We start from the raw sequence: 27,391 nt of genomic DNA on the forward strand, positions 1-27,391 counted from the left end.
GGACAACGCTAGGACAATACTAGGACAATACTAGGACAACGCTAGGACAATACTAGGACAATACCAGGACAATACTAGGACAATACTAGGACAATACTAGGACAGAAGCTAGGACAATACTAGGACAACGCTAGGACAATACTAGGACAATACTAGGACAACGCTAGGACAGTACTAGGACAATACTAGGACAATACCAGGACAACGCTAGGACAATACTAGGACAATACTAGGACAATACCAGGACAACGCTAGGACAATACTAGGACAACGCTAGGACAATACTAGGACAATACTAGGACAATACTAGGACAATACCAGGACAGTAGCTAGGACAATACTTGGACAATACTAGGACAATACTAGGACAATACTAGGACAACGCTAGGACAGTACTAGGACAATACTAGGACAATACCAGGACAGTAGCTAGGACAATACTTGGACAATACTAGGACAACGCTAGGACAATACTAGGACAATACCAGGACAACGCTAGGACAATACTAGGACAATACCAGGACAATACCAGGACAACGCTAGGACAATACTAGGACAATACCAGGACAATACCAGGACAATACCAGGACAACGCTAGGACAATACCAGGACAATACCAGGACAATACTAGGACAATACCAGGACAATGCTAGGACAATACTAGGACAATACTAGGACAATACCAGGACAGTAGCTAGGACAATACTAGGACAATACTAGGACAATACTAGGACAATACTAGGACAATACTAGGACAGTACTAGGACAATACTAGGACAATACTAGGACAATACTAGGACAATACCAGGACAGTAGCTAGGACAATACTAGGACAATACTAGGACAATGCTAGGACAACGCTAGGACAGTACTAGGACAATACTAGGACAATACCAGGACAATACCAGGACAATACCAGGACAACGCTAGGACAATACTAGGACAATACTAGGACAATACCAGGACAACGCTAGGACAATACTAGGACAACGCTAGGACAATACTAGGACAATACTAGGACAATACCAGGACAGTAGCTAGGACAATACTTGGACAATACTAGGACAATGCTAGGACAACGCTAGGACAGTACTAGGACAATACTAGGACAATACCAGGACAGTAGCTAGGACAATACTTGGACAATACTAGGACAATACTAGGACAACGCTAGGACAGTACTAGGACAATACTAGGACAATACCAGGACAATACAAGGACAACGCTAGGACAATACTAGGACAATACCAGGACAATACCAGGACAATACCAGGACAACGCTAGGACAATACCAGGACAATACCAGGACAATACCAGGACAACGCTAGGACAATACTAGGACAATACCAGGACAACGCTAGGACAATACTAGGACAATACCAAGACAATACCAGGACAACGCTAGGACAATACTAGGACAATACTAAGACAATACTAGGACAATACCAGGACAATACCAGGACAACGCTAGGACAATACTAGGACAATACCAGGACAATACTAGGACAATACCAGGACAATACCAGGACAATACCAGGACAATACCAGGACAATACCAGGACAACGCTAGGACAATACTAGGACAATACCAGGACAATACTAGGACAATACCAGGACAACGCTAGGACAATACCAGGACAATACCAGGACAACGCTAGGACAATACCAGGACAACGCTAGGACAATACCAGGACAATACCAGGACAATACTAGGACAATACCAGGGCAACGCTAGGACAATACTAGGACAATACCAGGACAATACTAGGACAATACCAGGACAACACTAGGACAGAAGCTAGGACAATACTAGGATAGTACTAGGACAATACTAGGACAGTACTAGGACAATACCAGGACAATACCAGGACAGTACCAGGACAGTACCAGGACAATACTAGGACAATACTAGGACAATACCAGGACAACGCTAGGACAATACTAGGACAATACCAGGACAATACTAGAACAGTAACTAGGACAATACCAGGACAATACTAGGACAATACTAGGACAATACTAGGACAATACCAGGACAATACTAGGACAATAGTAGGACAGTACTAGGACAATAGTAGGACAATAGTAGGACAATAGTAGGACAATGCTAGGACAATGCTAGGACAATATTAGGACAGTACTAGGACAATACTAGGACAATAGTAGGACAATACTAGGACAATAGTAGGACAGTACTAGGACAATAGTAGGACAGTACCAGGACAATACCAGGACAGTACCAGGACAATAGTAGGACAGTAGCTAGGACAATACTAGGACAATACTAGGACAGTAGCTAGGACAATACTAGGACAATACTAGGACAAAAACTAGGACAGTACCAGGACAATACTAGGACAATACTAGGACTGTACTAGGACAATACTAGGACAGTAGCTAGGACGATACTAGGACAATGCTAGGACAGTAGCTAGGACATACTAGGACAATGCTAGGACAGTAGCTAGGACAGTACTAAGACAATGCTAGGACAATACTAGGACAATGCTAGGACAATGCTAGGACAATACTAGGACAGTACTAGGACAATACTAGGACAATAGTAGGACAATAGTAGGATAGAACTAGGACAATACTAAGACAATACTAGGACATTACTAGGACAGTACTAGGAAAATGCTAGGACAATGCTAGGACTGTACTAGGACAATACTAGGACAGTAGCTAGGACAATACTAGGACAATACTAGGACAGTAGCTAGGACAATACCAGGACAATACTAGGACAGTACTAGGACAATGCTAGGACAATGCTAGGACTGTACTAGGACAATGCTAGGACAGTAGTAGGACAATACTAGGACAGTACTAGGACAATACTAGGACAGTACTAGGACAGTAGCTAGGACAATATTAGGACATTACTAGGACAGTACTAGGACAATACTAGGACAATACTAGGACAAAAACTAGGACAGTACCAGGACAATACTAGGACAATACTAGGACTGTACTAGGACAAAACTAGGACAATACTAGGACAGTAGCTAGGACATACTAGGACAATGCTAGGACAATACTAGGACAATGCTAGGACAATGCTAGGACAATACTAGGACAATACTAGGACAATACTAGAACAATACTAGGACAGTACTAGGACAATACTAGAACAATACTAGGACAGTACTAGGACAATACTAAGACAATACTAGGACATTACTAGGACAGTACTAGGAAAATGCTAGGACAATGCTAGGACTGTACTAGGACAATACTAGGACAGTAGCTAGGACAATACTAGGACAGTAGCTAGGACAATACTAGGACAATACTAGGACAGTAGCTAGGACAATACCAGGACAATACTAGGACAGTACTAGGACAATGCTAGGACAATGCTAGGACTCTACTAGGACAATGCTAGGACAGTAGTAGGACAATACTAGGACAGTACTAGGACAATACTAGGACAGTACTAGGACAGTAGCTAGGACAATATTAGGACATTACTAGGACAGTACTAGGAAAATGCTAGGACAATGCTAGGACTGTACTAGGACAATACTAGGACAATACCAGGACAACGCTAGGACAATACTAGGACAATACCAGGACAATACTAGAACAGTAACTAGGACAATACCAGGACAATAATAGGACAATACTAGGACAATACTAGGACAATACTAGGACAGTACTAGGACAATAGTAGGACAGTACTAGGACAATACTAGGACAATAGTAGGACAATAGTAGGACAATGCTAGGACAATATTAGGACAGTACTAGGACAATACTAGGACAATAGTAGGACAATACTAGGACAATACTAGGACAGTACTAGGACAATAGTAGGACAGTACAGGACAATAGTAGGACAGTACTAGGACAAAACTAGGACAGTAGCTAGGACAATACTAGGACAATACTAGGACAAAAACTAGGACAGTACCAGGACAATACTAGGACAATACTAGGACTGTACTAGGACAAAACTAGGACAATACTAGGACAGTAGCTAGGACGATACTAGGACAATACTAGGACAGTAGCTAGGACATACTAGGACAATGCTAGGACAGTAGCTAGGACAGTACTAAGACAATGCTAGGACAATACTAGGACAATGCTAGGACAATGCTAGGACAGTACTAGGACAATACTAGGACAATAGTAGGATAGTACTAGGACAATACTAAGACAGTACTAGGACAGTACTAGGACAATACTAGAACAATACTAGGACAGTACTAGGACAATACTAGAACAATACTAGGACAGTACTAGGACAATACTAAGACAATACTAGGACATTACTAGGACAGTACTAGGAAAATGCTAGGACAATGCTAGGACTGTACTAGGACAATACTAGGACAGTAGCTAGGACAATACTAGGACAATACTAGGACAGTAGCTAGGACAATACCAGGACAATACTAGGACAGTACTAGGACAATGCTAGGACAATGCTAGGACAATACTAGGACAATACTAGGACAGTAGCTAGGACAATACCAGGACAATACTAGGACAATGCTAGGACAATGCTAGGGCAATGCTAGGACAGTAGTAGGACAATACTAGGACAGTACTAGGACAATACTAGGACAATACTAGGACAGTACTAGGACAGTAGCTAGGACAATATTAGGACATTACTAGGACAGTACTAGGAAAATGCTAGGACAATGCTAGGACTGTACTAGGACAATACTAGGACAGTAGCTAGGACAATACTAGGACAATACTAGGACAGTAGCTAGGACAATACCAGGACAATACTAGGACAGTACTAGGACAATGCTAGGACAATGCTAGGACTGTACTAGGACAATGCTAGGACAGTACTAGGACAATACTAGGACAGTACTAGGACAATACTAGGACAGTATTAGGACAATACTAGGACAATACTAGGAAAATACTAGGACAATGCTAGGACATTACTAGGACAATACTAGGACAGTATTAGGACAATATTAGGACAGTACTAGGACAGTAATAGGACAATACTAGGACAGTACTAGGACAATATTAGGACAGTACTAGGACAGTAATAGGACAATACTAGGACAATACTAGGACAGTACTTGGACAATACTAGGACGATACTAGGACAATACCAGGACAGTACTAGGACAATACTATGACAATACCAGGACAGTACTCGGACAACACTAGGACAGTAGAACTGTCTATCCACAGAGAAACAAACACCACAAACCTGAGTTGGGACACCCCGTTATAGTTACCCTGCAATGCTTCATTCGCCCTGCGGGGGTGCTGTGGGGGAATTCAACACGTACAACGTTGCTTAAGTTCTCTTCTCCAGTTTTAATGTTATCCCCTATGCACAAAATAGAGGGTAGCATGATAACCCATGGAGATATGACGGCTGAGACCCCCACTATCTATGACACAGGTGTCCCCTGTAAAGTATGGAACGACCGGGGAGCATAGATATGCACTACCTCTCCAGTGATTCTATGAGGCACTGCCAAGAATAGCCAGGAGCTGTGCATATTATATATACTCTATATTATATGTATTCAGCTTCTCTAGAATCCTGAATGACAATGCTGCTCCATAAAATGACTGCATTGCCATTCAGGAATCTGGAAAAGCTGGATTACATCCTCCATAGGATCTATAGTAGCAGCGATGTAGAGAACAAAGTTCAGAATACACCCAGGACTCGGCATTTTGTCCCAGGTTCTCCGCACTGCGCCCCGGCCCCTGCACGTGGATGGCCATTACATGGGGTGGCAGGTTGGGCGCATTCTTGCGGAGGAGCAGACGCCTATGTGACCTGCGGCTCCCCATTCCTGGGTAATGTCCCTGTCTTCGGTAATGTAAGGGGCGGCCTAAGTCTTATCTTCAAGTCTGATCTCTGCACAATATGGAGAAACAAGACAGGGCCGCGCATCCCTCCCTCATGTCCTGTGTGACCCCAGGGATGACCTTGACCCCGCGCTATTGTGCAGCATAGTTTCTGTTAATTAGAAGAGACATGATTAGTCTACAGACCAAGATAGACAGGTCAGAGCCGGAGGTGATGGAGACCGGCAGGAACAGACAAGCAGCAGTACAGCCACACAGGAGAGGCATGTAACATCACAGACCACCAGGACAGAGCGTGATACAGACCACCAGGACTGAGAGTGATAGAGACCACCAGGACAGAGAGGGATACAGACCACCGGGGCACAGCGTGATACAGACCACCAGGACAGAGCGTGATACAGACCACCAGGACAGAGCGTGATACAGACCACCAGGACAGAGAGTGATACAGACCACCAGGACAGAGAGTGATACAGACCACCAGGACAGAGAGGGATACAGACCACCGGGGCACAGCGTGATACAGACCACCAGGACAGAGCGTGATACAGACCACCAGGACAGAGAGCGATACAGACCACCAGGACAGAGAGTGATACAGAACACCAGGACAGAGCGTGATACAGACCACCGGGGCACAGCGTGATACAGACCACCGGGACAGAGAGCGATACAGAACACCAGGACAGAGCGTGATTCAGACCACCAGGACTGAGAGTGATACAGAACACCAGGACAGAGCGTGATACAGACCACCAGGACAGAGAGTGATACAGACCACCAGGACAGAGCGTGATACAGACCACCAGGACTGAGAGTGATACAGACCACCAGGACAGAGAGGGATACAGACCACCGGGGCACAGCGTGATACAGACCACCAGGACAGAGCGTGATACAGAACACCAGGACAGAGCGTGATACAGACCACCAGGACAGAGCGTGATACAGACCACCAGGACTGAGAGTGATACAGACCACCAGGACAAAGCGTGATACAGACCACCAGGACTGAGAGTGATACATACCACCAGGACTGAGAGTGATACAGACCACCAGGACTGAGTGTGATACAGACCACCGGGACTGAGAGTGATACAGACCACCAGGACTGAGAGTGATACAGACCACCAGGACAGAGCGTGATACAGACCACCAGGACAGAGCGTGATACAGACCACCAGGACAGAGCGTGATACAGACCACCAGGACAGAGCGGGATACAGACCACCAGGACAGAGAGCGATACAGACCACCAGGACTGAGAGTGATACAGACCACCGGGACAGAGAGTGATACAGACCACCAGGACAGAGAGGGATACAGACCACCAGGACAGAGAGGGATACAGACCACCAGGACAGAGAGGGATACAGACCACCAGGACAGAGAGGGATACAGACCACCAGGACAGAGAGTGATACAGACCACCAGGACTGAGAGTGATACAGACCACCGGGACTGAGAGTGATACAGACCACCAGGACTGAGAGTGATACAGACCACCAGGACAGAGAGTGATACAGACCACCAGGACAGAGCGTGATACAGACCACCGGGACAGAGAGTGATACAGACCACCAGGACAGAGCGTGATACAGACCACCAGGACAGAGAGTGATACAGACCACCAGGACTGAGAGTGATACAGACCACCAGGACAGAGCGTGATACAGACCACCAGGACAGAGAGTGATACAGACCACCAGGACAGAGCGTGATACAGACCACCAGGACAGAGCGTGATACAGACCACCAGGACAGAGCGTGATACAGACCACCAGGACAGAGCGTGATACAGACCACCAGGACAGAGAGTGATACAGACCACCAGGACAGAGCGTGATACAGACCACCAGGACTGAGAGTGATACAGACCACCAGGACAGAGCGTGATACAGACCACCAGGACTGAGAGTGATACAGACCACCAGGACTGAGAGTGATACAGACCACCGGGACTGAGAGTGATACAGACCACCAGGACAGAGCGTGATACAGACCACCAGGACAGAGCGTGATACAGACCACCAGGACAGAGCGTGATACAGACCACCAGGACTGAGAGTGATACAGACCACCAGGACAGAGAGTGATACAGACCACCAGGACTGAGAGTGATACAGACCACCGGGACTGAGAGTGATACAGACCACCAGGACAGAGAGTGATACAGACCACCAGGACAGAGAGTGATACAGACCACCAGCACAGAGCGTGATACAGACCACCAGGACAGAGAGTGATACAGACCACCAGGACTGAGAGTGATACAGACCACCAGGACAGAGAGTGATACAGACCACCAGGACAGAGAGCGATACAGACCACCAGGACAGAAAGTGATACAGACCACCAGGACAGAGCGTGATACAGACCACCAGGACAGAGAGTGATACAGACCACCAGGACAGAGAGCGATACAGACCACCAGGACAGAGAGCGATACAGACCACCAGGACAGAGAGTGATACAGACCACCAGGACAGAGAGTGATACAGACCACCAGGACAGAGAGTGATACAGACCACCAGGACAGAGCGTGATACAGACCACCAGGACAGAGCATGATACAGACCACCAGGACTGAGAGTGATACAGACCACCAGGACAGAGCGTGATACAGACCACCAGGACAGAGAGCGATACAGACCACCAGGACAGAGCGTGATACAGACCACCAGGACAGAGCATGATACAGACCACCAGGACAGAGAGTGATACAGACCACCAGCACAGAGCATGATACAGACCACCAGCACAGAGAGTGATACAGACCACCAGGACAGAGCGTGATACAGACCACCAGGACAGAGCATGATACAGACCACCAGGACAGAGAGTGATACAGACCACCAGCACAGAGCATGATACAGACCACCAGCACAGAGAGCGATACAGACCACCGGGACAGAGAGTGATACAGACCACCAGGACAGAGAGTGATACAGACCACCAGGACAGAGCGTGATACAGACCACCGGGACAGAGAGTGATACAGACCACCGGGATAGAGAGCGATACAGACCACCAGGACAGAGAGTGATACAGACCACCAGGACAGAGAGTGATACAGACCACCAGGACAGAGAGCGATACAGACCACCAGGACAGAGAGCGATACAGACCACCAGGACAGAGAGCGATACAGACCACCAGGACAGAGAGCGATACAGACCACCAGGACAGAGAGCGATACAGACCACCGGGATAGAGAGCGATACAGACCACCAGGACAGAGAGTGATACAGACCACCAGGACAGAGCGTGATACAGACCACCGGGACAGAGAGCGATACAGACCACCAGGACAGAGAGCGATACAGACCACCAGGACAGAGAGCGATACAGACCACCAGGACAGAGAGTGATACAGACCACCAGGACAGAGAGTGATACAGACCACCAGGACAGAGAGTGATACAGACCACCAGGACAGAGAGCGATACAGACCACCAGGACAGAGAGTGATACAGACCACCAGGACAGAGAGTGATACAGACCACCAGGACAGAGAGCGATACAGACCACCAGGACAGAGCGTGATACAGACCACCAGGACAGAGCGTGATACAGACCACCAGGACAGAGAGTGATACAGAACACCAGGACAGAGAGTGATACAGAACACCAGGACAGAGAGTGATACAGACCACCAGGACAGAGAGTGATACAGACCACCAGGACAGAGAGTGATACAGACCACCGGGACAGAGAGTGATACAGACCACCAGGACAGAGACTGATACAGATCACCGGGACAGAGCGTGATACAGACCACCAGGACACAGCGTGATACAGACCACCAGGACAGAGAGTGATACAGACCACCAGGACAGAGAGTGATACAGACCACCAGGACAGAGCGTGATACAGACCACCGGGACAGAGAGTGATACAGACCACCAGGACTGAGAGTGTTACAGACCACCAGGACAGAGAGTGATACAGACCACCAGGACAGAGAGTGATACAGACCACCAGGACAGAGCGTGATACAGACCACCAGGACTGAGAGTGATATAGACCATCAGGACAGAGCGTGATACAGACCACCAGGACAGAGAGTGATACAGACCACCGGGACAGAGAGTGATACAGACCACCAGGACAGAGAGTGATACAGACCACCAGGACAGAGCGTGATACAGAACACCAGGACTGAGAGTGATACAGACCACCAGGACTGAGAGTGATACAGACCACCGGGACAGAGCGTGATACAGACCACCAGGACTGAGAGTGATACAGACCACCAGGACAGAGAGTGATACAGACCACCAGGACAGAGAGCGATACAGACCACCAGGACTGAGAGTGATACAGACCACCGGGACTGAGAGTGATACAGACCACCAGGACTGAGAGTGATACAGACCACCGGGACAGAGCGTGATACAGACCACCAGGAAAGAGCGTGATACAGACCACCAGGACAGAGCGTGATACAGACCACCAGGACAGAGAGCGATACAGACCACCAGGACTGAGAGTGATACAGACCACCAGGACTGAGAGTGATACAGACCACCGGGACAGAGCGTGATACAGACCACCAGGAAAGAGCGTGATACAGACCACCAGGACAGAGCGTGATACAGACCACCAGCACAGAGAGTGATACAGACCACCAGGACAGAGCGTGATACAGACCACCAGGACAGAGAGCGATACAGACAACCAGAAATCTACAGAGAACAATACAGACCCACAGGAGAGACAAGCAGCAATATTGACCCTGTCCCCCAAGTGTCAGTGTGTCACTGTTCTGTAACCCATATCACTGTGCATCACTGTCCTGTACCCCAAGTGTCACCATGTCACTGTCCTGTACCCCAAGTGTCACCATATCACTGTCCTGTACCCCAAGTATCACCATATCACTGTCCTGTACCCCAAGTATCACCATGTCACTGTCCTGTACCCCAAGTGTCACCATATCACTGTCCTGTACCCCAAGTATCACCGTGTCACTCTCCTGTACCCCAAGTGTCACCATGTCACTGTCCTGTACCCCAAGTGTCACCGTGTCACTCTCCTGTACCCCAAGTGTCACCATGTCACTGTCCTGTACCCCAAGTGTCACCTTGTCATTGTCCTGACCCAAAGTATCACCATGTCACTGTCCTGTACCCCAAGTATCACCATATCACTGTCCTGTACCCCAAGTGTCACCGTGTCACTGTCCTGTACCCCAAGTGTCACCATGTCACTGTCCTGTACCCCAAGTATCACCATATCACTGTCCTGTACCCCAAGTGTCACCATGTCACTGTCCTGTACCCCAAGTGTCACCATGTCACTGTCCTGTACCCCAAGTGTCACCATATCACTGTCCTGACCCCCAAGTGTCGCCGTGTCACTGTCCTGTACCCCAAGTGTCAACATGTCACTGTCCTGTACCCCAAGTATCACCATGTCACTGTCCTGTACCCCAAGTGTCACCGTGTCACTGTCCTGTACCCCAAGTGTCACCATATCACTGTCGTAACCCCCAAGTGTCACCATTTCACTGTCCCGTATCCCAAGTGTCACCATATCACTGTCCTGTACCCCAAGTATCACCATGTCACTGTCCTGTACCCCAAGTATCACCATATCACTGTCCTGTACCCCAAGTGTCACCATTTCACTGTCCCGTACCCCAAGTGTCACCATATCACTGTCCTGTACCCCAAGTATCACCATATCACTGTCCTGTACCCCAAGTATCACCATATCACTGTCCTGTACCCCAAGTGTCACCATATCACTGTCCTGTACCCCAAGTATCACCATATCACTGTCCTGTACCCCAAGTGTCACCATATCACTGTCCTGTACCCCCAAGTGTCACCATATCACTGTCCTGTACCCCAAGTGTCACCATATCACTGTCCTGTACCCCAAGTATCACCATATCACTGTCCTGTACCCCAAGTGTCACCATATCACTGTCCTGTACCCCCAAGTGTCACCATATCACTGTCCTGTACCCCAAGTGTCACCATATCACTGTCCTGTACCCCAAGTGTCACCATATCACTGTCCTGTACCCCAAGTATCACCATGTCACTGTCCTGTACCCCAAGTGTCACCATGTCACTGTCCTGTACCCCAAGTGTCACCATGTCACTGTCCTGTACCCCAAGTGTCACCATATCACTGTCCTGACCCCCAAGTGTCACCATGTCACTGTCCTGACCCCCAAGTGTCACCATATCACTGTCCTGACCCCCAAGTGTCACCATGTCACTGTCCTGTACCCCAAGTGTCACCATATCACTGTCCTGTACCCCAAGTGTCACCATATCACTGTCCTGTACCCCAAGTATCACCATGTCACTGTCCTGTACCCCAAGTGTCACCATATCACTGTCCTGTACCCCAAGTATCACCATATCACTGTCCTGTACCCCAAGTGTCACCGTGTCACTGTCCTGTACCCCAAGTGTCACCTTGTCATTGTCCTGACCCAAAGTATCACCATGTCACTGTCCTGTACCCCAAGTGTCACCATGTCACTGTCCTGTACCCCAAGTGTCACCATGTCACTGTCCTGTACCCCAAGTATCACCATATCACTGTCCTATACCCCAAGTGTCACCGTGTCACTGTCCTGTACCCCAAGTGTCACCATGTCACTGTCCTGTACCCCAAGTATCACCATATCACTGTCCTGTACCCCAAGTGTCACCATGTCACTGTCCTGTACCCCAAGTGTCACCATGTCACTGTCCTGTACCCCAAGTGTCACCATTTCACTGTCCTGTACCCCAAGTGTCACCATGTCACTGTCCTGTACCCCAAGTGTCACCATATCACTGTCCTGTACCCCAAGTGTCACCATGTCACTGTCCTGTACCCCAAGTGTCACCATGTCACTGTCCTGTACCCCAAGTGTCACCATATCACTGTCCTGACCCCCAAGTGTCGCCGTGTCACTGTCCTGTACCCCAAGTGTCAACATGTCACTGTCCTGTACCCCAAGTGTCACCATATCACTGTCCTGTACCCCAAGTATCACCATGTCACTGTCCTGTACCCCAAGTATCACCATGTCACTGTCCTGTACCCCAAGTGTCACCGTGTCACTGTCCTGTACCCCAAGTGTCACCATATCACTGTCCTGTACCCCAAGTATCACCATTTCACTGTCCTGTACCCCAAGTATCACCATATCACTGTCCTGTACCCCAAGTGTCACCATTTCACTGTCCTGTACCCCAAGTGTCACCATGTCACTGTCCTGTACCCAAAGTGTCACCATATCACTGTCCTGTACCCCAAGTGTCACCATATCACTGTCGTAACCCCCAAGTGTCATCATATCACTGTCCTGTACCCCAAGTGTCACCATATCACTGTCCTGTACCCCAAGTATCACCGTGTCACTGTCCTGACCCCCAAGTGTCACCATGTCACTGTCCCGTACCCCAAGTGTCACCATGTCACTGTCCTGTACCCCAAGTGTCACCATATCACTGTCCTGTACCCCAAGTGTCACCATGTCACTGTCCTGTACCCCAAGTATCACCATTTCACTGTCCTGTACCCCAAGTATCACCATATCACTGTCCTGTACCCCAAGTGTCACCATTTCACTGTCCTGTACCCCAAGTGTCACCATGTCACTGTCCTGTACCCCAAGTGTCACCATATCACTGTCCTGTACCCCAAGTGTCACCATATCACTGTCGTAACCCCCAAGTGTCACCATATCACTGTCCTGTACCCCAAGTGTCACCATATCACTGTCCTGTACCCCAAGTATCACCATGTCACTGTCCTGACCCCCAAGTGTCACCATGTCACTGTCCCGTACCCCAAGTGTCACCATGTCACTGTCCTGTACCCCAAGTGTCACCATATCACTGTCCTGTACCCCAAGTGTCACCATATCACTGTCCTGTACCCCAAGTATCACCATTTCACTGTCCTGTACCCCAAGTATCACCATATCACTGTCCTGTACCCCAAGTGTCACCATTTCACTGTCCTGTACCCCAAGTGTCACCATGTCACTGTCCTGTACCCCAAGTGTCACCATATCACTGTCCTGTACCCCAAGTGTCACCATATCACTGTCGTAACCCCCAAGTGTCACCATATCACTGTCCTGTACCCCAAGTGTCACCATATCACTGTCCTGTACCCCAAGTATCACCATGTCACTGTCCTGACCCCCAAGTGTCACCATGTCACTGTCCCGTACCCCAAGTGTCACCATGTCACTGTCCTGTACCCCAAGTGTCACCATATCACTGTCCTGTACCCCAAGTGTCACCATGTCACTGTCCTGTACCCCAAGTATCACCATATCACTGTCCTGTACCCCAAGTGTCACCATGTCACTGTCCTGTACCCCAAGTGTCACCATGTCACTGTCCTGTACCCCAAGTATCACCATATCACTGTCCTGTACCCCAAGTGTCACCATGTCACTGTCCTGTACCCCAAGTGTCACCATATCACTGTCCTGTACCCCAAGTGTCACCATATCACTGTCGTAACCCCCAAGTGTCACCATATCACTGTCCTGTACCCCAAGTGTCACCATATCACTGTCCTGTACCCCAAGTATCACCATGTCACTGTCCTGTGCCCCAAGTGTCACCATGTCACTGTCCTGTACCCCAAGTATCACCATATCACTGTCCCGTACCCCAAGTGTCACCATGTCACTGTCCTGTACCCCAAGTGTCACCATGTCACTGTCCTGTACCCCAAGTATCACCATATCACTGTCCCGTACCCCAAGTGTCACCATGTCACTGTCCTGTACCCCAAGTGTCACCATGTCACTGTCCTGTACCCCAAGTATCACCATATCACTGTCCTGTACCCCAAGTGTCACCATGTCACTGTCCTGTACCCCAAGTGTCACCATATCACTGTCCTGTACCCCAAGTATCACCATGTCACTGTCCTGACCCCCAAGTGTCACCATTTCACTGTCCCGTACCCCAAGTGTCACCATGTCACTGTCCTGTACCCCAAGTGTCACCATATCACTGTCCTGTACCCCAAGTGTCACCATGTCACTGTCCTGTACCCCAAGTATCACCATATCACTGTCCCGTACCCCAAGTGTCACCATGTCACTGTCCTGTACCCCAAGTGTCACCATGTCACTGTCCTGTACCCCAAGTATCACCATATCACTGTCCCGTACCCCAAGTGTCACCATGTCACTGTCCTGTACCCCAAGTGTCACCATGTCACTGTCCTGTACCCCAAGTATCACCATATCACTGTCCTGTACCCCAAGTGTCACCATGTCACTGTCCTGTACCCCAAGTGTCACCATATCACTGTCCTGTACCCCAAGTATCACCATGTCACTGTCCTGACCCCCAAGTGTCACCATTTCACTGTCCCGTACCCCAAGTGTCACCATGTCACTGTCCTGTACCCCAAGTGTCACCATATCACTGTCCTGTACCCCAAGTATCACCATATCACTGTCCTGTACCCCAAGTGTCACCATATCACTGTCCTGTACCCCAAGTGTCACCGTGTCACTGTCCTGTACCCCAAGTGTCACCATGTCACTGTCCTGTACCCCAAGTATCACCATATCACTGTCCCATACCCCAAGTGTCACCATATCACTGTCCTGACCCCCAAGTGTCACCATATCACTGTCCTGTACCCCAAGTGTCACCATATCACTGTCCTGTACCCCAAGTATCACCATGTCACTGTCCTGTACCCCAAGTGTCACCATATCACTGTCCTGACCCCCAAGTGTCACCATATCACTGTCCTGACCCCCAAGTGTCACCATATCACTGTCCTGACCCCCAAGTGTCACCATATCACTGTCCTGTACCCCAAGTGTCACCATGTCACTGTCCTGTACCCCAAGTATCACCATATCACTGTCCCGTACCCCAAGTGTCACCATGTCACTGTCCTGTACCCCAAGTGTCACCATGTCACTGTCCTGTACCCCAAGTATCACCATATCACTGTCCTGTACCCCAAGTGTCACCATGTCACTGTCCTGTACCCCAAGTGTCACCATATCACTGTCCTGTACCCCAAGTATCACCATGTCACTGTCCTGACCCCCAAGTGTCACCATTTCACTGTCCTGTACCCCAAGTGTCACCATATCACTGTCCTGTACCCCAAGTATCACCATATCACTGTCCTGTACCCCAAGTGTCACCATATCACTGTCCTGTACCCCAAGTGTCACCGTGTCACTGTCCTGTACCCCAAGTGTCACCATGTCACTGTCCTGTACCCCAAGTATCACCATATCACTGTCCCATACCCCAAGTGTCACCATATCACTGTCCTGACCCCCAAGTGTCACCATATCACTGTCCTGACCCCCAAGTGTCACCATATCACTGTCCTGACCCCCAAGTATCACCATGTCACTGTCCTGTACCCCAAGTATCACCATATCACTGTCCTGTACCCCAAGTGTCACCATGTCACTGTCCTGTACCCCAAGTGTCACCATGTCACTGTCCTGTACCCCAAGTATCACCATATCACTGTCCTGTACCCCAAGTGTCACCATGTCACTGTCCTGTACCCCAAGTGTCACCATATCACTGTCCTGTACCCCAAGTGTCACCATGTCACTGTCCTGTACCCCAAGTGTCACCATATCACTGTCCTGTACCCCAAGTGTCACCATGTCACTGTCCTGTACCCCAAGTGTCACCATATCACTGTCCTGTACCCCAAGTGTCACCATATCACTGTCCTGTACCCCAAGTATCACCATGTCACTGTCCTGTACCCCAAGTGTCACCATATCACTGTCCTGTACCCCAAGTGTCACCATATCACTGTCCTGTACCCCAAGTGTCACCATATCACTGTCCTGTACCCCAAGTGTCACCATGTCACTGTCCTGTACCCCAAGTGTCACCATATCACTGTCCTGTACCCCAAGTGTCACCATGTCACTGTCCTGTACCCCAAGTGTCACCATATCACTGTCCTGTACCCCAAGTGTCACCATATCACTGTCCTGTACCCCAAGTGTCACCATATCACTGTCCTGTACCCCAAGTGTCACCATTTCACTGTCCTGTACCCCAAGTGTCACCATATCACTGTCCTGTACCCCAAGTGTCACCATTTCACTGTCCTGTACCCCAAGTGTCACCATGTCACTGTCTTGTACCCCAAGTGTCACCATATCACTGTCCTGTACCCCAAGTGTCACCATGTCACTGTCCTGTACCCCAAGTGTCACCATGTCACTGTCCTGTACCCCAAGTGTCACCATATCACTGTCCTGTACCCCAAGTGTCACCGTGTCACTGTCCTGTACCCCAAGTGTCACCATGTCACTGTCCTGTACCCCAAGTGTCACCATATCACTGTCCTGTACCCCAAGTATCACCATGTCACTGTCCTGTACCCCAAGTGTCGCCGTGTCACTGTCCTGTCCCCTATTCAGCTCAGTTTACACCTTCTACTTAAGCACCAATCCAAGACCGGGAAGCAGCACTCCGTAGTAACCAGTGATATTTATGTCACCAGTGGAACAAATACAACGTGTCAGCTATCTCTATGTATGTATACTTGAAAATGGCTACAGAGAGATTTCTGACACGTTGTATTTGTTCCACTGGTGACATAAATATCCCTGGTTACTACGGAGTGCTGCTTCCCGGTCTTGGATTCTTGAATATTGGGACTTGGAGTCGGATCCCCTGAAGCCTTCACCCATTTCGGATTTTAATCCCGATCACCACACTCCCGCTCCACGACGTTGTGTATTTTTTCCTTCTACTTAATCACATAATAAGGAGGGATTTGTGGGTTCCCTTGGCTGCTCTTGAGGTGTCACTTTTTGTGAGTAATGGTGTATTTCCTGACTGTTCGTCACAACTTTAAACCCAAATTGTTGATTTTCTACCAAATCTATTTAGAAGCTCCTGTAAATCAGCCGCTCTCCAGTTCACAAGGTGCAGCACAATGCGGTTCAGACGTGGAAAGTTTTACCCTTTAGCCACCGCAAGAAAAGTTACACAAACAGATGAGGGCGCTCATTTAATGGGGAGCGCCATGTGAAGATGGCAGGAGCATAAGGCTACGGCTGCAGTGACCTCACATCACTTATTTATATTCTGGTCATCATGTGTCTTAGCCCAAATTCTCTGGAGGTTCCCAGCCTGCAGAGCAGCGGCTTGTGAGCCACCGATTACTGAGTGATAGTGATCATATACGCAGCTATATAAATAGCAGTGGATTATATTCCAGGATTGTAGCTTCTCCGAGTGCACTGAAGGGTTGGACTTGCGTCTCCTTCCAGCCTTATATACTATGATACTATGTCCTCACACTGCTGTGCTCTTAGCTCTCTGGAGAGAACTGTTCCAGAAACTCAACCCTCGGCTCTGAATAAAAGCTGTTGCAGTTTCTGGTTGAACACTACAGCAAGAAAGGAAATGGGAAGCGGCTGCATGAGCCCAGAGCACAGCAGTGTGAGGACACCCTTCCTGGGCACTTGGAGAAATTACAATCCTTCGATATAAAACCATTTTTTACAGTCCTGATGCTACTAATAACATAAATAAGGGTATGATTACACATCTTTCCCGGAACAATATGAAATACTGGCTGCAGAGCACACAGAGCACAGCAGTGTGAGGACAAGGCCCCAGTGCACTTGAAGAAGTTACAACCCTAGAATATAAATCCATATTTCAAACTCCCGCTACTACCAACAACATACACAAAGATATAATTACACCTTTTTCCAGGGACAATACCTAATACTGGCTGCAGAGAGGGCAGTAATGTGTGGACACGCCCCCAGCAGGGACATATCTACAGTAGCAGCCTCTATGGGGCCTGTAATGTTAGGGGGCTCCGTCATCCGCCCTGACACTAAAGAATGGAGGATGTGCGACATTATATAGATATTATGCTGCACATTGTATGTAGATTACATATATGGTATGTATATATGCCGTATCTGTGATGTGTATATGGTGTGTATATACTGCATGTATGTATATATGCCGTATCTGTGATGTGTATATGATGTGTATATACTGTATGTATGTACATATGCCGTATCTGTGTGTGTAACTGTGATGTGTATATACTGTATGAATATATATATATATGCTGTACGTCTGTATATGGCAGTGTAGTATGTATATATGCTGTACCTCTGTATATGGCACTGTAGTATGTATATATACTGTACGTCTGTATATGGCACTGTAGTATGTATATATGCTGTACCTCTGTATATGGCACTGTAGTATGTATATATGCTGTACCTCTGTATATGGCACTGTAGTATGTATATATGCTGTACGTCTGTATATGGCACTGTAGTATGTATATATGCTGTACCTCTGTATATGGCACTGTAGTATGTATATATGCTGTACCTCTGTATATGGCACTGTAGAATGTATATATGCTGTACCTCTGTATATGGCACTGTAGTATGTATATATGCTGTACCTCTGTATATGGCACTGTAGTATGTATATATGCTGTACGTCTGTATATGGCACTGTAGTATGTATATATGCTGTACGTCTGTATATGGCACTGTAGTATGTATATATTCTGTACGTCTGTATATGGCACTGTAGTATGTATATATGCTGTACCTCTGTATATGGCACTGTAGTATGTATATATGCTGTACCTCTGTCTATGGCACTGTAGTATGTATATATGCTGTACCTCTGTATATGGCACTGTAGTATGTATATATGCTGTACCTCTGTATATGGCACTGTATGTGTGTGTATATGCTGTACCTCTGTATATGGCACTGTAGTATGTATATATGCTGTACCTCTGTATATGGCACTGTATGTGTGTGTATATGTTGTACATCTGTATATGGCACTGTAGTATGTATATATGCTGTACGTCTGTATATGGCACTGTATTTGTGTGTATATGCTGTAGGTCTGTATATGACACTGTAGTATGTATATATGCTGTACCTCTGTATATGGCACTGTATGTGTGTGTATATGCTGTACCTCTGTATATGGCACTGTAGTATGTATATATGCTGTACCTCTGTATATGGCACTGTATGTGTGTGTATATGCTGTACCTCTGTATATGGCACTGTAGTATGTATATATGCTGTACCTCTGTATATGGCACTGTATGTGTGTGTATATGCTGTACCTCTGTATATGGCACTGTAGTATGTATATATGCTGTACGTCTGTATATGGCACTGTAGTATGTATATATGCTGTACCTCTGTATATGGCACTGTATGTGTGTGTATATGTTGTACATCTGTATATGGCACTGTAGTATGTATATATGCTGTACCTCTGTATATGGCACTGTAGTATGTATATATGCTGTACGTCTGTATATGGCACTGTATTTGTGTGTATATGCTGTAGGTCTGTATATGACACTGTAGTATGTATATATGCTGTACCTCTGTATATGGCACTGTATGTGTGTGTATATGCTGTACCTCTGTATATGGCACTGTAGTATGTATATATGCTGTACCTCTGTATATGGCACTGTATGTGTGTGTATATGCTGTACCTCTGTATATGGCACTGTAGTATGTATATATGCTGTACCTCTGTATATGGCACTGTATGTGTGTGTATATGCTGTACCTCTGTATATGGCACTGTAGTATGTATATATGCTGTATGTCTGTATATGGCACTGTAGTATGTATATATGCTGTACGTCTGTATATGGCACTGTAGTATGTATATATGCTGTACCTCTGTATATGGCACTGTAGTATGTATATATGCTGTACGTCTGTATATGGCACTGTAGTATGTATATATGCTGTACGTCTGTATATGGCACTGTAGTATGTATATATGCTGTACGTCTGTATATGGCAGTGTAGTATGTATATATGCTGTACCTCTGTATATGGCACTGTAGTATGTATATATGCTGTACCTCTGTATATGGCACTGTAGTATGTATATATGCTGTACGTCTGTATATGGCACTGTAGTATGTATATATGCTGTACGTCTGTATATGGCACTGTAGTATGTATATGTGCTGTACCTCTGTATATGGCACTGTAGTATGTATATGTGCTGTACCTCTGTATATGGCACTGTAGTATGTATATATGCTGTACGTCTGTATATGGCACTGTAGTATGTATATATGCTGTACCTCTGTATATGGCACTGTAGTATGTATATATGCTGTACGTCTGTATATGGCACTGTAGTATGTATATATGCTGTACCTCTGTATATGGCACTGTAGTATGTATATATGCTGTACCTCTGTATATGGCACTGTAGTATGTATATATGCTGTACGTCTGTATATGGCACTGTAGTATGTATATATGCTGTACCTCTGTATATGGCACTGTAGTATGTATATATGCTGTACCTCTGTATATGGCACTGTAGTATGTATATATGCTGTACGTCTGTATATGGCACTGTAGTATGTATATATGCTGTACGTCTGTATATGGCACTGTAGTATGTATATATGCTGTACCTCTGTATATGGCACTGTAGTATGTATATATGCTGTACCTCTGTATATGGCACTGTAGTATGTATATATGCTGTACGTCTGTATATGGCACTGTAGTATGTATATATGCTGTACCTCTGTATATGGCACTGTAGTATGTATATATGCTGTACCTCTGTATATGGCACTGTAGTATGTATATATGCTGTACCTCTGTATATGGCACTGTAGTATGTATATATGCTGTACGTCTGTATATGGCACTGTAGTATGTATATATGCTGTACGTCTGTATATGGCAGTGTAGTATGTATATATGCTGTACCTCTGTATATGGCACTGTAGTATGTATATATGCTGTACGTCTGTATATGGCACTGTAGTATGTATATATGCTGTACGTCTGTATATGGCACTGTAGTATGTATATATGCTGTACGTCTGTATATGGCACTGTAGTATGTATATATGCTGTACCTCTGTATATGGCACTGTAGTATGTATATATGCTGTACGTCTGTATATGGCACTGTAGTATGTATATATGCTGTACCTCTGTATATGGCACTGTAGTATGTATATATGCTGTACCTCTGTATATGGCACTGTAGTATGTATATATGCTGTATGTCTGTATATGGCACTGTAGTATGTATATATGCTGTACCTCTGTATATGGCACTGTAGTATGTATATATGCTGTACCTCTGTATATGGCACTGTAGTATGTATATATGCTGTACGTCTGTATATGGCACTGTAGTATGTATATATGCTGTACCTCTGTATATGGCACTGTAGTATGTATATATGCTGTACCTCTGTATATGGCACTGTAGTATGTATATATGCTGTACGTCTGTATATGGCACTGTAGTATGTATATATGCTGTACGTCTGTATATGGCACTGTAGTATGTATATATGCTGTACGTCTGTATATGGCACTGTAGTATGTATATATGCTGTACCTCTGTATATGGCACTGTAGTATGTATATGTGCTGTACCTCTGTATATGGCACTGTAGTATGTATATATGCTGTACCTCTGTATATGGCACTGTAGTATGTATATATGCTGTACGTCTGTATATGGCACTGTAGTATGTATATATGCTGTACCTCTGTATATGGCACTGTAGTATGTATATATGCTGTACCTCTGTATATGGCACTGTAGTATGTATATGTGCTGTACCTCTGTATATGGCACTGTATGTGTGTTTGGACCTCCACCGATCAGCATGTTATCCCCTATCCAGACTGCAACCCCTTTAAGGGCAGATATACGAGATACCTGCTGCGGGTCAGCGGAGGAGAGGCGCAGAGGTGTGATGACCGCCAGCGTTTAGCCATAGGCGCCCGCTCACACTTAGTCCTCGGTAATGGCTTGTCACTCCTCTGGGGAGGACGGGTTCTGTACAAAATGTGCCAGTGAGGTCATCAGCCTAAATGTGAAGTGACAGGGTCTCGTGAATATTTCATCCCTTTTTCCCACTTCCTCACCATCAGCCCATTGGTGCGTGTCGCTCGCTGCTGAATAATTTGTGCCCCGGATATTTATACACACAGGAAAACGCAATTCCTTCACGTTCCGTCTTTCGGATCGCCTCGTGATCGCAGATCTAGTACTGGTCACAGATGAGGGATTGTACCTCTCCAGTGTATCAATCAGTCTGATACATTTCACCTGCAATGATACATTGCTACAAGCGGGACAGAAGAGATACAGCACAGCCCTACACTGAGAGGAATTGTTATGTCTGTACAGGCTTCATCCTCTGGTTATGATCACTGACAGCAAGCAGAGGTCTTGATAGATGGTGAGGAACTAACACTGAGGGCGCGTTCACACGTTGCGTTTTGGTTGCGTTTTCATTGCGTTTGAAACGCATATAAAACAGCTGATGTGAGGTAATTTGCCTAATTACATTACCGTGTACGTTTGTAAACGCAATGTTACCGCATGCGTTAACACTTTGTTAACGTGCGCGTTAACATCGCGTTTACGATGCGTTTTGTAAATGGAAACGTTAACAGTGATGTAATTAAGCAAATCACCCCTCCTCAGCTGTTGTATATGCGTTTCAAACGCAATGAAAACGCAGGTCAAAACGCAACGTGTGAACGCGACCTTAGGGTGAAGACATACGTGGCGTTTTTAGGCCGTTTTTGGACCGTTTTTAGTTTTTGTCTGTTTTTGATTGCGCAAATTCGGAAAAACTGACAAAACCGCATGCGTTTTTCAACGTTTTTGGACGGACTGCTAAAAAAACAGACTAAAACGGGTTCAAAACGCCATGTGTGGCATCACCCTCAGGGAGCGTTCACACGTTGCGCTTTCGTCGCGTTCATAACGCGACGCTAGTGCACAGTGGGCGGGGCTCGGGCCGATCGCATATGCGTTTCCCGGGAAACGCATGCGATTGATAACCCGATCGCATGCGTTTCTCTGGAAACGCATATGCGATCGCCCCAAACTCCGCCCCCTGTGCGCTAGCGTCGCGTTATAAACGCAACGAAAGCGCAACGTGTGAACGCGCCCTCAGGCTGGCGGCACACGTGGCCTTTTGAACCCTTTTTGGGCTGTTTTTATTAAGATAATTGGTAAAACCCGTCAAAAACTGATGCATTTTTTTAACGGACTGCTTAAAAACAGCCCAAAAAACGGGTTCAAATTGATGTAAGTGATCTGGGTAATGTGTATATTATAACATGGCGCACACTACACGACTCCCATACATCATCTCCGGCATGGCTGAGCACGGATTCCACAATCTCCTTTTTTCTCTTACGCGCCGGGTTATTTTTATGTAGAAGGTGTTTGGATGAATTGTGACAAGTTGGGATACGTGGTTGGTTTTCAGCCGAGGCAGGTTCACCCTCAGTTTAGGTGGAGTTTGGCTGCAGGAAGGGGGGTATGTGATGGTTGGATAGGGGAGACATGTCCGGGCCGGTAGACTCGGGAAGGACGGCCTTGGCTCCCTCTCCAATCACTTTGCACAGGAAGGTTGGTAAACAGAAGAGTCGATAAAGAGGATTAATGTAAAGAATGTGATGGAAGGAGCTGCCAAAACCTGAAGGAAAAAACAACATGTCCTGCCGCCACGCTAGGATGAGGCGAGGGGCGACCACCGGGGTCTACGACGCCCTGGTATAGGGAGCAGAGACATCTCCCAAATACAAGATGGCAACACATGGGAGACTATCTGTTCCAACATGAACACCTGCAGATACAATCTCCAGCGGCAGCTGCAGATCTGAGGGCGAGCGGCTGACAGCTGTTAGTGTAATGTCACAGGGAGGAATCCGCATGGAAGGTTATTAACACCCCAGGCACATTCATTAAGAGCATATGTAAACCAAAAAATGTAAAATTGTGTTATTAGCCTCCGACCTGACACAGCCAGAACCTCAGGGCCCCAACACAGTGCAACACGGGCATGAAAGGGTCAAAACTACACCATAATAACACACATGGTATAATACAGGTGATCTAGCACAGTAGGCATGCACGTGACATCACTGTGTGTATAATCTCCGTACTGTGACATCACTGTGTGTATTATCCCCTGTACTGTGACATCACTGTGTGTATTATCCCTGTACTGTGACATCACTGTGTGTATTACCCCTGTACTGTGACATCACTGTGTGTATTATCCCTGTACTGTGACATCACTGTGTGTATAATCTCCGTACTGTGACATCACTGTGTGTATTACCCCTGTACTGTGACATCACTGTGTATTATCCCTGTACTGTGACATCACTGTGTGTATTATCCCTGTACTGTGACATCACTGTGTGTATTATCCCTGTACTGTGACATCACTGTGTGTATTATCTCTGTACTGTGACATCACTGTGTGTATTATCCTGTACTGTGACATCACTGTGTATTATCCCTGTACTGTGACATCACTGTGTGTATTATCCCTGTACTGTGACATCACTGTATTACCCCTGTACTGTGACATCACTGTGTGTATTATCCCTGTACTGTGACATCACTGTGTGTATTATCTCTGTACTGTGACATCACTGTGTATTATCCCTGTACTGTGACATCACTGTGTGTATTATCCCAGTACTGTGACATCACTGTGTGTATTACCCCTGTACTGTGACATCACTGTGTATTATCCCTGTACTGTGACATCACTGTGTGTATTATCCCTGTACTTTGACATCACTGTGTGTATTATCTCTGTACTGTGACATCACTGTGTGTATTATCCTGTACTGTGACATCACTGTGTATTATCCCTGTACTGTGACATCACTGTGTGTATTATCCCTGTACTGTGACATCACTGTATTACCCCTGTACTGTGACATCACTGTGTGTATTATCCCAGTACTGTGACATCACTGTGTGTATTATCTCTGTACTGTGACATCTCTGTGTGTATTATCCCTGTACTGTGACATCACTGTGTGTATTATCTCTGTACTGTGACATCTCTGTGTGTATTATCCCTGTACTGTGACATCGCTGTGTGTATTATCCCTGTACTGTGACATCACTGTGTGTATTATCCTGTACTGTGACATCGCTGTGTGTATTATCTCTGTACTGTGACATCTCTGTGTGTATTATCCCTGTACTGTGACATCGCTGTGTGTATTATCCCTGTACTGTGACATCACTGTGTGTATTATCCTGTACTGTGACATCTCTGTGTGTATTATCCCTGTACTGTGACATCACTGTGTGTATTATCCCTGTACTGTGACATCACTGTGTGTATTATCCCTGTACTGTGACATCGCTGTGTGTATTATCCCTGTACTGTGACATCGCTGAGTGTATTATCCCTGTACTGTGACATCGCTGTGTGTATTATCTCTGTACTGTGACATCGCTGTGTGTATTATCCCTGTACTGTGCCATCACTGTGTGTATTATCCCTGTACTGTGCCATCACTGTGTGTATTATCTCTGTACTGTGACATCGCTGTGTATATTATCCCTGTACTGTGACATCGCTGTGTGTATTATCCCTGTACTGTGACATCACTGCGTGTATTATCTCTGTACTGTGACATCACTGCGTGTATTATCCCTGTACTGTGACATCACTGCGTGTATTATCTCTGTACTGTGACATCACTGCGTGTATTATCTCTGTACTGTGACATCACTGCGTGTATTATCCCTGTACTGTGACATCACTGCGTGTATTATCCCTGTACTGTGACATCACTGTGTGTATTATCCCTGTACTGTGACATCACTGTGTGTATTATCTCTGTACTGTGACATCACTGTGTGTATTATCCCTGTACTGTGACATCACTGTGTGTATTATCTCTGTACTGTGACATCACTGTGTGTATTATCTCTGTACTGTACCATCACTGTGTGTATTATCCCTGTACTGTGACATCACTGTGTGTATTATCCCTGTACTGTGACATCACTGTGTGTATTATCCCTGTACTGTGACATCACTGTGTGTATTATCTCTGTACTGTGACATCACTGTGTGTATTATCCCTGTACTGTGACATCACTGTGTGTATTATCCCTGTACTGTGACATCACTGTGTGTATTATCCCTGTACTGTGAAATCACTGTGTGTATTATCCCTGTACTGTGACATCACTGTGTGTATTATCTCTGTACTGTGACATCACTGTGTGTATTATCCCTGTACTGTGACATCACTGTGTGTATTATCCCTGTGCTGTGACATCGCTGTGTGTATTATCCCTGTACTGTGACATCACTGTGTGTATTATCCCTGTACTGTGACATCACTGTGTGTATTATCCCCTGTACTGTGACATCACTGTGTGTATTATACCTGTACTGTGACATTACTGTGTGTATTACCCCTGCACTGTGACATCACTGTGTGTATTATCCTGTACTGTGACATTACTGTGTGTATTATCCCTGTACTGTGACATCGCTGTGTATTATTCCTGTACTGTGACATCACTGTGTGTATTACCCCTGTACTGTGACATCACTGTGTGTATTATCCCCTGTACTGTGACATCACTGTGTGTATTATCCCCTGTACTGTGACATCACTGTGTGTATTATCCCTGTACTGTGACATCACTGTGTGTATTATCCCCTGTACTGTGACATCACTGTGTGTATTATCCCCTGTACTGTG

The 27,391-nt window shown here is 46.5% G+C and overlaps 1 protein-coding gene across 1 annotated transcript in view; it reads left to right on the forward strand.

The window, feature by feature from the left end:
- Positions 1-27,391, forward strand: part of WNT10A (Wnt family member 10A) — a 69,870-nt gene that overhangs the window by 19,150 nt on the left and 23,329 nt on the right. The gene's annotated exons all lie outside the window — the stretch shown is intronic.

This window comes from Engystomops pustulosus, chromosome 8, assembly GCF_040894005.1.
Source record: "Engystomops pustulosus chromosome 8, aEngPut4.maternal, whole genome shotgun sequence".
NCBI classification, from domain to species: Eukaryota; Metazoa; Chordata; class Amphibia; order Anura; family Leptodactylidae; genus Engystomops; species Engystomops pustulosus.